Genomic DNA, 13171 nt, shown 5'->3' with positions numbered 1-13171 from the left:
CAGGTTTCACCTGCTTCCAATACAGAGCTGTGAGTATTGCCATCAAGAGCAAATCTGAAATAGTGACTTTATCTGTGAAACCGGGACACTGAGCTGACATAAGTCAGTAGCACCAGCCCTCCAGAGCTGTGCACACAAGTTACTACATTTAATTATATTTTCTGATATTTATAAATACTGTCATTCCTAATACTAGTTCTGGTTAGGTCACTTTTGCAAGTTACAGAACAGCAAAGGAGTTAAATCTGTGTATTTCTGTAATACAGTGTGTCCAGGGCTCCCTACCTGACAGCAAACCAGTTCCAGGCAAATATATAAACAAAGCTGCTTCCATGTAACAAGAAGCTTTTCTTTAGGACTTGAAAATACCAGGCAAATCAGTATTAGAAAAACAGAAACAAGATTTTTCTTACAGATCTCTTGATAAGACACAATACTTCTGTTTTTCAGAACACAGGATCAGATTGTCTACAAAAACAATGTACCCCTTAATCTGAAGCAAAATCATCCTACTTTTGAGATGAGATTTATGTTTTATGTGATAAAAATGTCAAAATTCAGTATCTTAACAATCTTCATATTTTATGTAATTTAAATACATTACCTTTCCAATAAATTATGGAGTACAGAATCAAAGTATACAATACGAAATAATAAATGTGTGCCATAATACTACAACAAATTAAGGGACACAAAATTAAAGTTTCCCTACTGACTTTTTAACATGGTTAGATTCAAAAAACTCTGACCCAAAGTAAAAGTTGGATACAGTGAATCTGCTAAAGTGGCACTTACTCTCACTTTTATTATGAACAGCCCTTACCTTGGTGAAAGTTGGATAACAGCATGTACGTGGTATCCGAATTATGTCAAGAGAAGTATAGACACAAGGAAAATGGAAGCATAGTAAGAACTTGAATAGACTCAAGCCATAAATCTTAATTACCTTTTATGCTATCTCAACATCTTTCATGGTTTCCATTCCTCAACACAAATATTTAATCAAGAACACAAAAGGCATAAGAACTTCACTTTTAACATAAACATACCAACTATCCACTAATAAGACTGTTTCCACTAAAAAGTGTTTTCTGAATTCATTGCGAATAAAAGTAGCTTATGAAATAGAATAAACAAGAATAGAGTTACTACATTCTACAGTAGAAAAGGATGGTCCTGTTATGTCTTTTTAAAGATGTTTGAGCCTATGACTTGGTAGGCAAACAGCTTGGAGACACAAGTGTAAATGCCTGGATGACATCAGAAGCTCGGAAGATGTGCCACCAACCTAAAGCAGTTCAGCTCTGGAACATCCTATCAAGCCTTACAGTTGGCCTAAAGGAGATTAGTTACTTAGGCATTCAGGTACAGGACATCTTCCTTATTACCACAGCAAAGGTACCATGGCTATTAAGAACAAGTTTTTCAGTTGTATTCCAACAGCTTCAACTGGAGCCAGCTGGACTTTCAGCATCTCTAGTAATCATGCCATAAATAAAGTAATGAAAACTTTAGAAACAAATAACTTAAGTGTAATGCAACTGCAATCTCCTTCCAAGAGAGACAGAGGCAGTTCTTGTTTGGGGCTGCTATGGAAATACAAGTGTTAGTGTAAACACTCAAAGTCTCAGTTCCATAGCTCATTACACAGAAAGTCACAGACATACTAATATTTTGATTTTTCCAATAAAAGTCTCGCATCCAGCAATAAAATTTACATGGTATTAATGACACACAACTGCAACACAAAGGAAAACAAAGGAAACAATAGGCAAAAACAGGGTCAGAAGTGGGACTAAGGAATTCTCTCGGGAGACATGAGATCACACAGAAGACCTTCCATTTGTTGAGCAAATCTTGTAATAAGTGTCCCCTCAAGCCCACTGGAAAATGTACAACCCCACCATCTCATCTTTTTATCCAAGAATCTGAAGCTGGAGTTTTGAACATAAATGAAACATTTAAAGGCACTTTTCTTGAAGCAAAACTCCTACTTTTCCATTTCACACATGGCAATGTATTTAATGACTGCAGAACTATATTCAAACTAATTAGCAAGGAAGTAACAGTTAGAATTAAGGTGAATTGGTAGAAGAAACTTCTTTGCATGTGTAAACATCAAAATGTTTACACTGGTGCAGGAACCATTTGACTGAGCCTTGAACAGAAGAAGTTCAATCAACATAATGTATTTTTTCATTTATCTCATATATTCTTATCTCTTCTCACCAGCAATATCATTTGCCTTCTGGATGGATCATTTGATACTCTCCAAAAATCAGTTTATTACACTGAAACCTATGTCCCGTGCTGACTCATCATTTGGCTTCCCTGTACACAAATGCGCTAGACCGTCCTTCCTGGAGAACTTGTGCAAGCTCCCATCAAGCATCTTTTTTGCTCTTCCTATTCCAAAGGCTTCCCCTGCCTTACCGACCTTGTTCCCATATGAGTATCTTTGCTCGTGCATCACTTCTGGATGCATCCACCCCAGTGGCCTAGAAAATGCCCTGTCTCTGGAGGGCCACAGTTGGCAAGGATCATGCTTTCCAATTAACACTGGAAGCTGGTACCTCAGCTGCTGAGACCAAAAAGCAAGGAAAAAATAGGCTGAACCAACACTACAGCAGCCAAACACAGGAATTGTGGCAAAATGAATTCCTACGAAGGTCAAAGCATCATAGTAGTTTCAGCATGCAAATACATGTTAGATGGGAAAGAGTATCATTAACATAGAGAAAATTTTATGAGAAACTAGGAAACAGTTTGCTCATAAAACCCATTTGATTACCAGTAACTGCTCTGAAGAACAGAATTATTTTTTTAAGTCCAAACTTGGTGTCTCTGTGACATTTCATTAGAGCAAACTACACTAAAATATAAATGGAAAGGCTACACTACTAAAAGCAAGTTCATTCAAGAACTCCCACCTCAAGTCACTCTTTTGTGCCTAGGCTGACACTACATATCAAGTTTATGACAGCAAAAGAGAGTTAAAAGACACACCAGCAAATGATACTTAAGCACTTCCTTTCTCTGTCTAGGTTTAGGACCATGCAGCTTTTGTTAGCATGCAACTACAATGACAAATATAAGATGCATTATTTTTAAAGGAAATTTCAGTAGGAAAACATCCTGAAATTCTTATTGAAATATCTGTATCAATAAAAAACTCAGAGCACATGATGTGTTGACAGGATCCTCATTTGACAGAGAGGCTTTTTGGGAGTCCCAGTACTCTCAAATAAGACTCAAAGGTCAGGGTTTATGCTTTAATTATTCTTGTACTTCTTCAATAAACTATAGCATTGCTAGTTAATTACTAAACAGAAAAGCTAACCAGGTCTGGATTACAAACACAACTTTAAAAAAAAAAAAATCACAAGTCAGACCCTAAGGAACTAAAAAACCCATGAAATATGGAATAACACCTGTCTTCTGTTTTCAAATACTTCCCATTATTATCAGATTAACTTTTTGAGACCTGCTCTGTAACTGGAAAGACTTGAAATTTGTTTTAGAATTAAACGGATTCCAGTGTATTTTCTCAACCCCACAAATTGTGCCAAATTACAATTTCACAAGTTATGAGCTTCACAGTTTTTGACAGTTTGCTGGATTTTGCATTCCATCTATTCCAATCAAAGTGTACTCACCTTCGACAGTTTAATCTGTTACAATGTCACTGATCTTTTGCAAGGCTGTCAGTACTCGTCCCAAGCCTCTGTTTCTTCCAGGTTCAGTGCCACTTGAGAGGTAGGACATACTGTTACGCTCTATTCTTTGCTGAGGAATAGGCTTTAGCCTTCTATGGCATTCATAACTTCAGAAAAGGATCTTTTTCTTAAGCCAACTAGAACATTATAAACCATTTTTCACTTCTCTGAGCATGAAGAAGACATTTAGTTACCACATAACCTTAAGAGCAGAACTATGAACAAAGCTCTCGGTGAACAAACAGCCTAAGAGGCAGAACAGGAGAGAGTTGTTAAAACAGCACAACGGTGACATTTCAGGAAACTGCCTTTATCCTGCCGTGTGCCTGTTCTTTGGAAGCTGAAGTAGGAAACCTCAGCTTGCTACAAATAGTAAAACTCCAGCAGAGACACACAGGCTAACTCTTACTAATGAACTTAGTTTTAAGGTCACCCCAGAAGTTAATCATGTGGATATCATTAAGAGTAACAATAAAAATGCATTCATTCTGCCCTCTGCAACTGAATTTATAGCCACATATTCTTCATACTCTGGCTAACTGCAATTATAAAATAGTACTGAATAGATGCATGCTGCCAGAGTGTTTTCCAGTTTTCATTAATTATCAGATGGCAGTATGGCCTTCTGACACCCACTAATGCCTCCTTCAGCTCCACATGGTTCAAAAGATTATTAGATTAGACTGATCAGCTACTATACTGCAAGCAAGCCAGGATTTTCTGTCATGGAAAATTCATAGGTTATTTCTGGGTTTCTTTTTTCATTGGTCCAGCTAGAGGTAAAAGGAGGGTCCTCTACAATACGTGGCAAAAGCAACTGGCAGCATTTCAAAGCCAGTCTGCAGAGCCCACGGATTCCCAAGTGCTACCTGTTTGCCAGCTCATAGCTTTAAGGAGCTATGTTTGCCCAAGTGCTGAGGATAAAAGGAGCACATTAGTAAATCTGAGTAACTAAAGCTAAATAGAGTATTGTTCATACCTTCTAAACTAGAAAACTATCTGGGGCATGCAGGAAGCTCATTTGCTAGTGCTGTAGTTCTTAATAATTAGGCCAGAATAAAACATCTACAGTTGTTGTTGCCAACTGTCATTTTTAATCATATTTTGTAGATGAAAAAGAACAAAATTTCTGAGCAAATTTTTTTCTAACTAAATTATTTAAAATCGCAGCCTTAGGATTCCTATGATTGGGAGATAACTTTATATTCTTTAATGAAAACAGTTTCTGATGCTTTGGTGAAAATTTTACCATTTTTTTTGCAAACATCAGAAATCAAAATTTTAAAAAATAAACCTATAAAGATCTTGGGTTTAAACAATTTATCTTTTTTGATAGTTTGAGCTCGCAACACAAGCAGATGTCCCTAAGCATTTAAACCATACATTGCAATTATACAACAAAGTCATGAGTTTAAAAAAAAGTCTATACATAAGATACATCCAGGCATTTCTACTAAAACAATGAAAATTTAACATTTTATTCACCTGCTGGAAAACAATGCATAAAAGTGTTCATGATTTTTGTTAATTAGAATTTTTGTTTCCTTTTTATAAGTATCATGAAAACATTCATCTTACAAAATACTGTTAGTTTAATAAAAACCTTTACAAAACAAAAAATGATAGTTTAAAAATTAATTTGCTGCTTTAAAAGTAATTACCTAACGTCCCACAAGGTGAGAAAGATACAATTATACAGTTATCTACCATGTACTATCAGGAACAATACAACACAGAAAATACTGTAAACCGGATAACCTTTGTGATGAGTCTCTCTGCTGAAACACTAATTCTGCGTGTTCTTAAATGTAATGTATTTACATTTGTTTTGTGTTAGCCATTTTAAGATGTGCCATGATAAAGTTTGCTCTCACAGCCTGCAGTACATGCTACAGCACTGCAAAGTTGCCAGATTACAGTCCAAAAAATTCCCAAACTGTGACACTTTCAAAGGAAAACATTAATACTTCTCACACCACTCCTAGGTCATAACACTTGTTCAGACTTTGAGAGCAAATTTCCACGTTTGGCAAATGAAATATGTAGCTAAAAAGTGACTCTTTGATGAGAAAATGATCAACTGCGATCAACAGATGAATCACCTTGTTGGTAAATCAGCTCTTTCACAAAGGACAAAACATGTGTTTGGAGGAGATCATATAAAATAAGTATTTTATTTCACATAATATTTTAACTGGTATGCTTTGGATTTTAAGTTAGCTACAAGTCTGCACCAAAGGAATCACCCTCCTCCTACTGACCTTCACAAAAACTCAGTAGCTGTCACATTGTTTACTGTCACTTTACACAGTGACAATTAATGAAAAATAACTCAAATTTCTGAGTCTCCAAAATTAATGCTCTTGAACATTAAACAATACCCTATATTTAAATCCCTGTTTTTAAGTTTCTAGACATGACACAGAAATATTTATTGAGCTGTTACTATCAATCCACAAGTCAGTACCGTGCTTACCTTCCCAAGCTTTCCTACTATTGCTGGGTCTGTTCCTGCTGAGTGAGGAGTCCAGCAGGAAGCAGCACAACTGAAGTGACATCTTAATGAAGCACTTCTTAGGTAGCACACAGACTCTAGTCAATCACTCATCCAACATGTGCTTATTTCGTTGGGGAGGGCTGATATGGATTAATCCTATGGAGTTTAAATGCCTAGATCTTAATTTACTTAGTAAAAAAAAGCAGAAAGGCAGCCTAAAGAATAAACTATATGGCAGAAGAGTCTGTTCCATAGATTTGCCACACCAAAAAAAAAAAAAAATCAGGAGGGAAAGCATGCAGAAATTTTGGAATGCAACCAAAATATGTGCTTCTATTATTATAGATAATTTCATAATTTCTACTTTCTCCAAAGCAGTGAGTCTATCAGACCGAAGTTCATTAAAAAACCCAGTGTGGCTGACCCAGTAGCTGTCTTCCACACAGCACAAGGGCTGCCATTTCAGTGTGCAAGCCACCTTATGAAAACAAACACAACAAGAGTGACAGAAGTAGGGATTTGCTCTGGCATGACAAAAAACAAGTCTTGTGTTGCTGCCAAGCTTCTCTTGGGAGCAGCTTTGGTAAGAGGTGACCAAACCACCTTGCCCGTGGTTAAGAGGCCAGTTGGGAGGTTTGAGTTTCAAACAGAATGGTGAAAGACTCTGGATATTTTAAGGAGTGCACACATTAGTTTTAATTACTTTTTTTAATCTCTGGTAATAGCAGAATAATGAAATCCCTTTTGAAAGATCAAAGATATATAAATGTCAATGATTAAGATGAAGAAGATTATCAGCTTTTAGAAAAATTTGTCCAATAGGTCTTGAACTAATGAAGTAATACCCCTATATACAACTCCAAGCAAAAACTCTTTTTAAAGAGGGAGTTATTGATAAGATTTAAAAGATAACTAACTCTCTTTTACAAAAAAAAAGAATTATTGATGTGATCTAAATTTACGCACTCTAACATTTTGTAATTTGGGGTGTGAAAAATATTCTGCCCCATACAATTAAATTCTCAGCTACAATTAATTGGCTGATAAGGGTGATGATAAGCAAAATGAAATACGTCTTTATATTCAGTTATTTCTCATCTAATACATCATATTACCTGGAAGGGGAGGAGGAAACCCTCACTAGCTTCAATTAAATGTATTTTAATTCTATAAATCAAGCTTGGAAGGACTAGAAACATTGCAGAAGTAATATAATAAGCTCAATGGACAATGAAAACTTCATACTACTTTACATCATCCTACCTTCAGGATATGAAAGAAAGAATTTAGTTTCTCTTTGTCATAAGGTGATAAATTAGTGCAAAGAGAAGCAGTAGGACACGTGCAAACACAATGGGAGAAGGGGAGATGCGGAGTTAGAAGAGGAGCTTGATAAATCAGCAAGACAAAAACATTCCAAACTACAAAAATTCTGGAAAAGAAAACATATCAGAGAACACCTGGTTTGAAAGAAAGAGCTAGGTCCTGAGTCTTCAACAGAAACATTCTTTCTATCACAATCAAATAAATATAATCTTTCTGGTAACACATGACTTAATATTTCAGCTTTTCTACATGTCAGTGTTTTTAATCAGTCTATTCTAGCACTGATTGTTAATGAGATGAAAGGATGAATACAGTAACTGAATGAAAGTGGGAAATACTGGATCCAGTTTTTTTTTTCTCCCTAGTGCCCATTATTATTAAGGAAACATCTGCCAAGAGAGCCCTGAAAGTGGGTTGATAATCCTTTTCCCACCAAAAGCAGGCATGGAGAAGCACACAATCTGCTTTATGCATAATTTATTTCTGAGGCTTAGCAATACCAGTCTCTCTGATGAGCTATTGTGATGCAGTACCTTAATTCTTCTTGGACACCTGTATGTAATAGCAGTAACAAAGTACACACCTCCACATAAAACCCTAGAAGTTCATCAAGTTACATTTAGAAGTAACAAAACAAATAATTATGTAAATAATAAGGACATGGCTTACACTAGCATTCCATGCAGGTGACCAGATGAATCAAAGCTGAAATCATGTAATTAGTAATTTTATCACAGATATAACACACCAGAGAACAGAGAAACCACCTTTACTGTTTCCTTTTCAAGCCCTTTTGGAAAGATTTAGCAACAGCAATGATTAAAAAAACCTTAATAAACGTTTCTTAATAAAGAAACCAGTAAAGCAGAAGTGGTTCTGTCAGTAATGTGGAATTCCTGATCCATATTGATGTGACTAATGTCAGTTGTTATTTTCATTGTTAACATTGCTTTAAAAATTACAACACCATCACCAGTTGACTGTTTTCTCCTTGAATGTCAAGGCTGAAAATGAGCTAATACTACAACACCTTCCACAGAAGGTCTTCAAACCTTGACTGTAGGTTGAACAGCAATTGCAGTTGCTCAGCTCAGTATCTTTTCCCGGAACTACATTTACAATTTATTGCTTCCTTATTATCTGCTACAGTACAGTGGAGCCCTTCCCAGTGATAATTGTATGTTGGACCAGATTCTGTTACTTGCTGATAGTCCTGTCCTCCATTTATTTAAGCTCTTTATATAGACCTGGTGATTTTTGGAGCTTTTATGGCAACAGTTATCATGGATGGAAAGTATTTCAGTCATCATGGTGAATGCTATGAAAGTATTTTATTTAATCAATTACTGCAGTAAGAAGGGTGGAACTAAACATTACACACAGACTTTACATGAAGTCTTACATGTAAGAGTACCCCTAAACTTTTCAGTTTAGAAATTTCCAGACAGCAGTCTGTTAATGTGATATGTATTCTATTGACAAAATCCTCACAGAGTAGTGGAGGCTCTAAGTACTGGGAAAATACTCACCAAGGAACAAAGCAGTAATAAATACTGTTCCAGTGCAAATAGATTTAATTTATTTGCCTTCCAAAAAAAGATGGAAAAAGAACAAAGAACATGAATCCCCCTTCTCCCTCCTCCATTGCACTTATTTCTATAGTAAGTAATACAATGGGTGGGTAAGTGGACATTTAGCAGAACTTATATCAATATTCCCATACATAAACCCTATCCCAGTTTTTATCAGTATGGAACATAGAACCAGATGGAAAATTATAGCTCCTAATAATAAATCTTTCAGAAAACAACAACTTCTCACTATGAAAACTGGAGCAATGGTAGCTACTACAATTTTTCATTGAAGAAATATTTTAAAAAAAGAACCTACATAATTTCAACACTCAGAATTTTCAAATGTAATTTAAATGACATTTTAAATGCACACTGCACAATTTTCTCTTAGCATGACTAGTACAGAGTTTTACACTTCACTAAGGGATGTTTAAGCATCACTGTGGCTGCAAGTTTTTTTAAGAGTAAATTCCAGATTCTGTAAATTTTTATTTAGGAAACTAGATTCCAAGAATTTTAACTCTCATTCAAAAATTATCAACTCAAAAAGTCTTAATGATATACACTGATACTGGTAGTAAAGGCATTTCTGCAAGTTTCTTCCACAGCTACTAGCCTCAAGAATAATACTTTTCTAGAAATACTGGGAAGCAAGAAACAAGTAAGAAAAATATATTTATAGGCAACTATTTTTAAAAGTAGTAATTGCAGAAAAACAAAAAAAAGTAATTGCTGCTATACAAATAATAAAACTAGGTTCCAAAGGAATGTCTAGTCTGCCATCTCTCCAAATAACTCGAATATTTTACATTATCAATAGTATATTAGTAGGCTTATTCATAGAAAAAAAACACAAATAAGTGCTTTTAGGACTAGGACCTGTCAAGATTACATATAGAAGTCAAATAGATTTTAGTGTTATATATTTTCTTTCCTCACTTTTTTTCTTCTCATACCTGTTAATTTTTGCTTGGCTGGATGTACATAATACGTTTTTAGGTTTCTGGCTTGCCTGTTGTCCTTACTGCCATTTATTGTTTCCATTTTTTACTTTTTTTTGTTTACTCATCAGACCAATATTCAGGGTGACACATAATTTTAATCTGTGCCACTTCATTCCAGCCCAGCTGACTAAGCAACAGAGGCAGAGATAAAACACACGAGTGCTGAAACCCACATTCTTACTGCGCACAAGAGCAGTGCCCAGTGTCCAAAGGTCAGGCACCTACTCTGACAAGAACTTTCATGACTTCGAGTACTCACAGCCTCTCAGGTGTTATTACAGCAGCCCTGCAGAGGAGGAGCCATAAGCACACCCTGATACAGAGTGAAACTACATGGAGGTTCACAGGACCTCCACGCACCATCTCGGCTGCGCTTCCCCTCACCACCGTTAGCAGCCTGTATGATCTCATCTCGCAGTTCCTGACGGCATCCAGGAACACATATGTACACTTACATGTACTCCTTTTGTCTGCCTCCAGGACAGCTGAGATTGAACTGCAGTCATGCTAACCACCTGGGGGAACAGCTCACGTACGTCCACAGAGTACACGAGCCCCAAGAACAGTAATTATAGCTCAAAATTAAACAACAGAGGGAATAAAAGTACAATTAACATGCTCTTGTACTCTCAGACCTGCTGGCCTAATGCAAAGTCACTCAGTGTCTTAAAATAAGTACAATGACCTGCAGAGGCATGTAGTAGACAAGTAATGAAAGCCAAGGAAGAGAGAGGCTTGAGCGTGGAAGAATCATGCAACTATACAGTGAGAAGACTGCCCAAGTAGGGAAGAGAGCAGGAAAAAAAATGAAAGATTAAAAAAAAGTAACATCAGCTTTGGCAGAAATCTTGATAGTGCTGTATACACTGAATTTCATACATAGTTGTACTTATCTGCATTAATTTCTTCCCCTGACCCCAAGTTCTGCAAGCTGAGTTCTGCACATGTAAGATTCCTTTCAGCAATATGAAACAGCTGCATTGAAGGAGAAAACAAAGAATGGTCTCAAGGCACACTATTTTCATTAGCTACTAGTTGCTGTCTTCAAATGCATGATAACATGACTGCTTCTCCTCCTGGGGGCCAAGAGACATAAAAGTGTAATATAATGAGATGAGAAAGAAACAAGGAGATGAACTAAGAGTTTATTGAGGTGCTTATCCTGTGCTTAAGAAAAGCAAGAAATGAAACCAGGTGTTTCAGGTGCTGTTTCCCTGGAGGGTTTACAGAACACTAGGTGCTGTGAGTGAGACTTCTTACATCCTCACAGCCCAATGAAGTTGTTATGGGAATTCTCATGTGGAGTCTTCTAAGACCATGGTAGCTGTGGAAATTTGATGATGTGATGAGAAGTCAGTAGATGGGGCTTTGCAACTGGGAAGTAAAATTCTCAGTGAAGAATGGGGAGCAGGAGATCTCTCTAGTGAACTGTTAGAAGTACTTATTACAAAAAAGAAAAAAGCCTGAATTACATGCTTAGTAAATGCTCAAAAAAGCTGCACCACAAGTTTATGTAGCATTCTACCTATGACAAATGAAAGCATTTCTACAATACCTATATTGATATGATCTCACTGTTGACTCAAGAGACTTACAAGCAAAAGCACTCTTCTTTATTAGGCACTTGTTGTGCCACACCTATGCTTTACCAGCAAAAACAATCACCTCATGATTCAGTAAATTTAGCTTATTTCTTAGGATAATAGAGTCTTCTTGAACTTCCTAATACACCAGGAGTATCCTGCTAACTCTCTTATGTCCATCAAGGATGTCACGGGAGTTTTAACTCTACATCAACTTGGCAAGCAGCGCAGTTTACACCTTCCTTAGTGCGATTATCATTTCAGTCTTGGAAATTTACACTCAGAATATTGTTTGCACAATAATAGATATTTTAAATTGAAATTGTCCAGAAAATTTTGTGTTCAAAATAACACTGATAACAAAACCCAGATGTATTTGGTCTTCCTGAAATACTGAAGTTCTACTTAACAAACCATAAATAGCTACGTCGTTCCTGCTTTCTCTCTAGGAATGACTCTAGAAAGACTAACATTTTATAAAGTCGGCTTGTAAAAAAACATTACAATATATGCTGAAAAACAAACTAAGATAAAACCCAGTTATATTTTGTAAAGTTTCTTGAAGGTCCTTGCCAAGTTACCAGCCCTTAAAAGGCCATCAGAATTTTATTGAAATGACAAACATGTATTTTGCAGGACAAAAATAACCATCTCTGAATGAAATATTAGCAATAGGTTCCCGAAAGCATTCACCTGAAACGGTTCAAGGAACTGAAACACACGTGGGCTATTTTACATGCAAGAGACACAGCCCCAGCACAGTGGAAACAGGCAAAAGAATTATCCTCCGAGAGGATTTTATTTCAGCCGAGAAACAACGCTAAGCAAAGTTCATAAACAAATGCAGAAGAGCCAGAACTTCTAATGACAAAAACCTCAGAGTTCAGTGTCCCCTCGCGTACTCTCTCTAGGGTTCACACCTGCTCACAACCCCTTGTTTTATCCTTTTTTCTTTCTCCTGAACGTTTGCTCACTCACTGCCCAAGGGGGGCCACACGCTCCCGCTCAGCACCGGCACCGCCCGCTGCCGCGCAGCGCCCGCCTCGCGTCCTTTAGGGGTTCTCATCAACATCTTCCGTACTTTACACATGTAAACGTTTCGCAAAAGAAACATAATATAAAGCAATAAACGCTAAACAAGTAATAATAATAATAATAAACAGTAGCTCACGCACGCTGCTCACCGCTACCTGCGCGGAGTAGCAGCGAGCCCGCTCACCTGCCGAACGCGCCCTTCCACCAGCTCCGCGAGCCGCTAGCCCCCGGCCCTCGCTCCCGCCAGACACGGGACACGGCGCACAGCAGCACCCAAGAAGCAGCCCCTGCGCCGCACTCGCTGCCCACCTACCCCGCAGCCGCGTCCCGCAGTGCCACCGCCCTGCCGGGTCCCGCCGCCACCTGCTGCCGCGGGGGCCAGCCCAGGCGGGCGGGGCGATGGCGGGGGCGGGGCGATGGCGGGGGCGGGGCGATG

General features: G+C 37.5%; 1 protein-coding gene across 7 annotated transcripts in view; it reads right to left on the bottom strand.

The window, feature by feature from the left end:
- PLS1 (plastin 1) overlaps positions 1 to 13128 on the bottom strand; it is a 42963-nt gene extending 29835 nt beyond the window's left edge. The window contains exons 1-2 of one of the 7 annotated variants that reach the window (XM_042042749.1): positions 6193 to 6304; positions 3657 to 3853 (exon numbers count right to left, since the gene is read on the bottom strand). The gene's annotated coding sequence lies outside the window, so the exon portion shown is untranslated. The other 6 variants (XM_042042748.1, XM_042042752.1, XM_042042750.1 and 3 more) reach the window with 6 other exon arrangements.
- Between the last annotated feature and the right edge of the window lie 43 nt (positions 13129 to 13171).

Source organism: Corvus kubaryi, unplaced genomic scaffold (assembly GCF_017639235.1).
Source record: "Corvus kubaryi isolate FWS band 111438036 unplaced genomic scaffold, C.kubaryi_AGA036_p1.0 37397, whole genome shotgun sequence".
Taxonomy (NCBI): Eukaryota; Metazoa; Chordata; class Aves; order Passeriformes; family Corvidae; genus Corvus; species Corvus kubaryi.
Note: the sequence above shows the minus strand (reverse complement) of the source record. Positions and strands in the feature narration are given on the sequence as shown.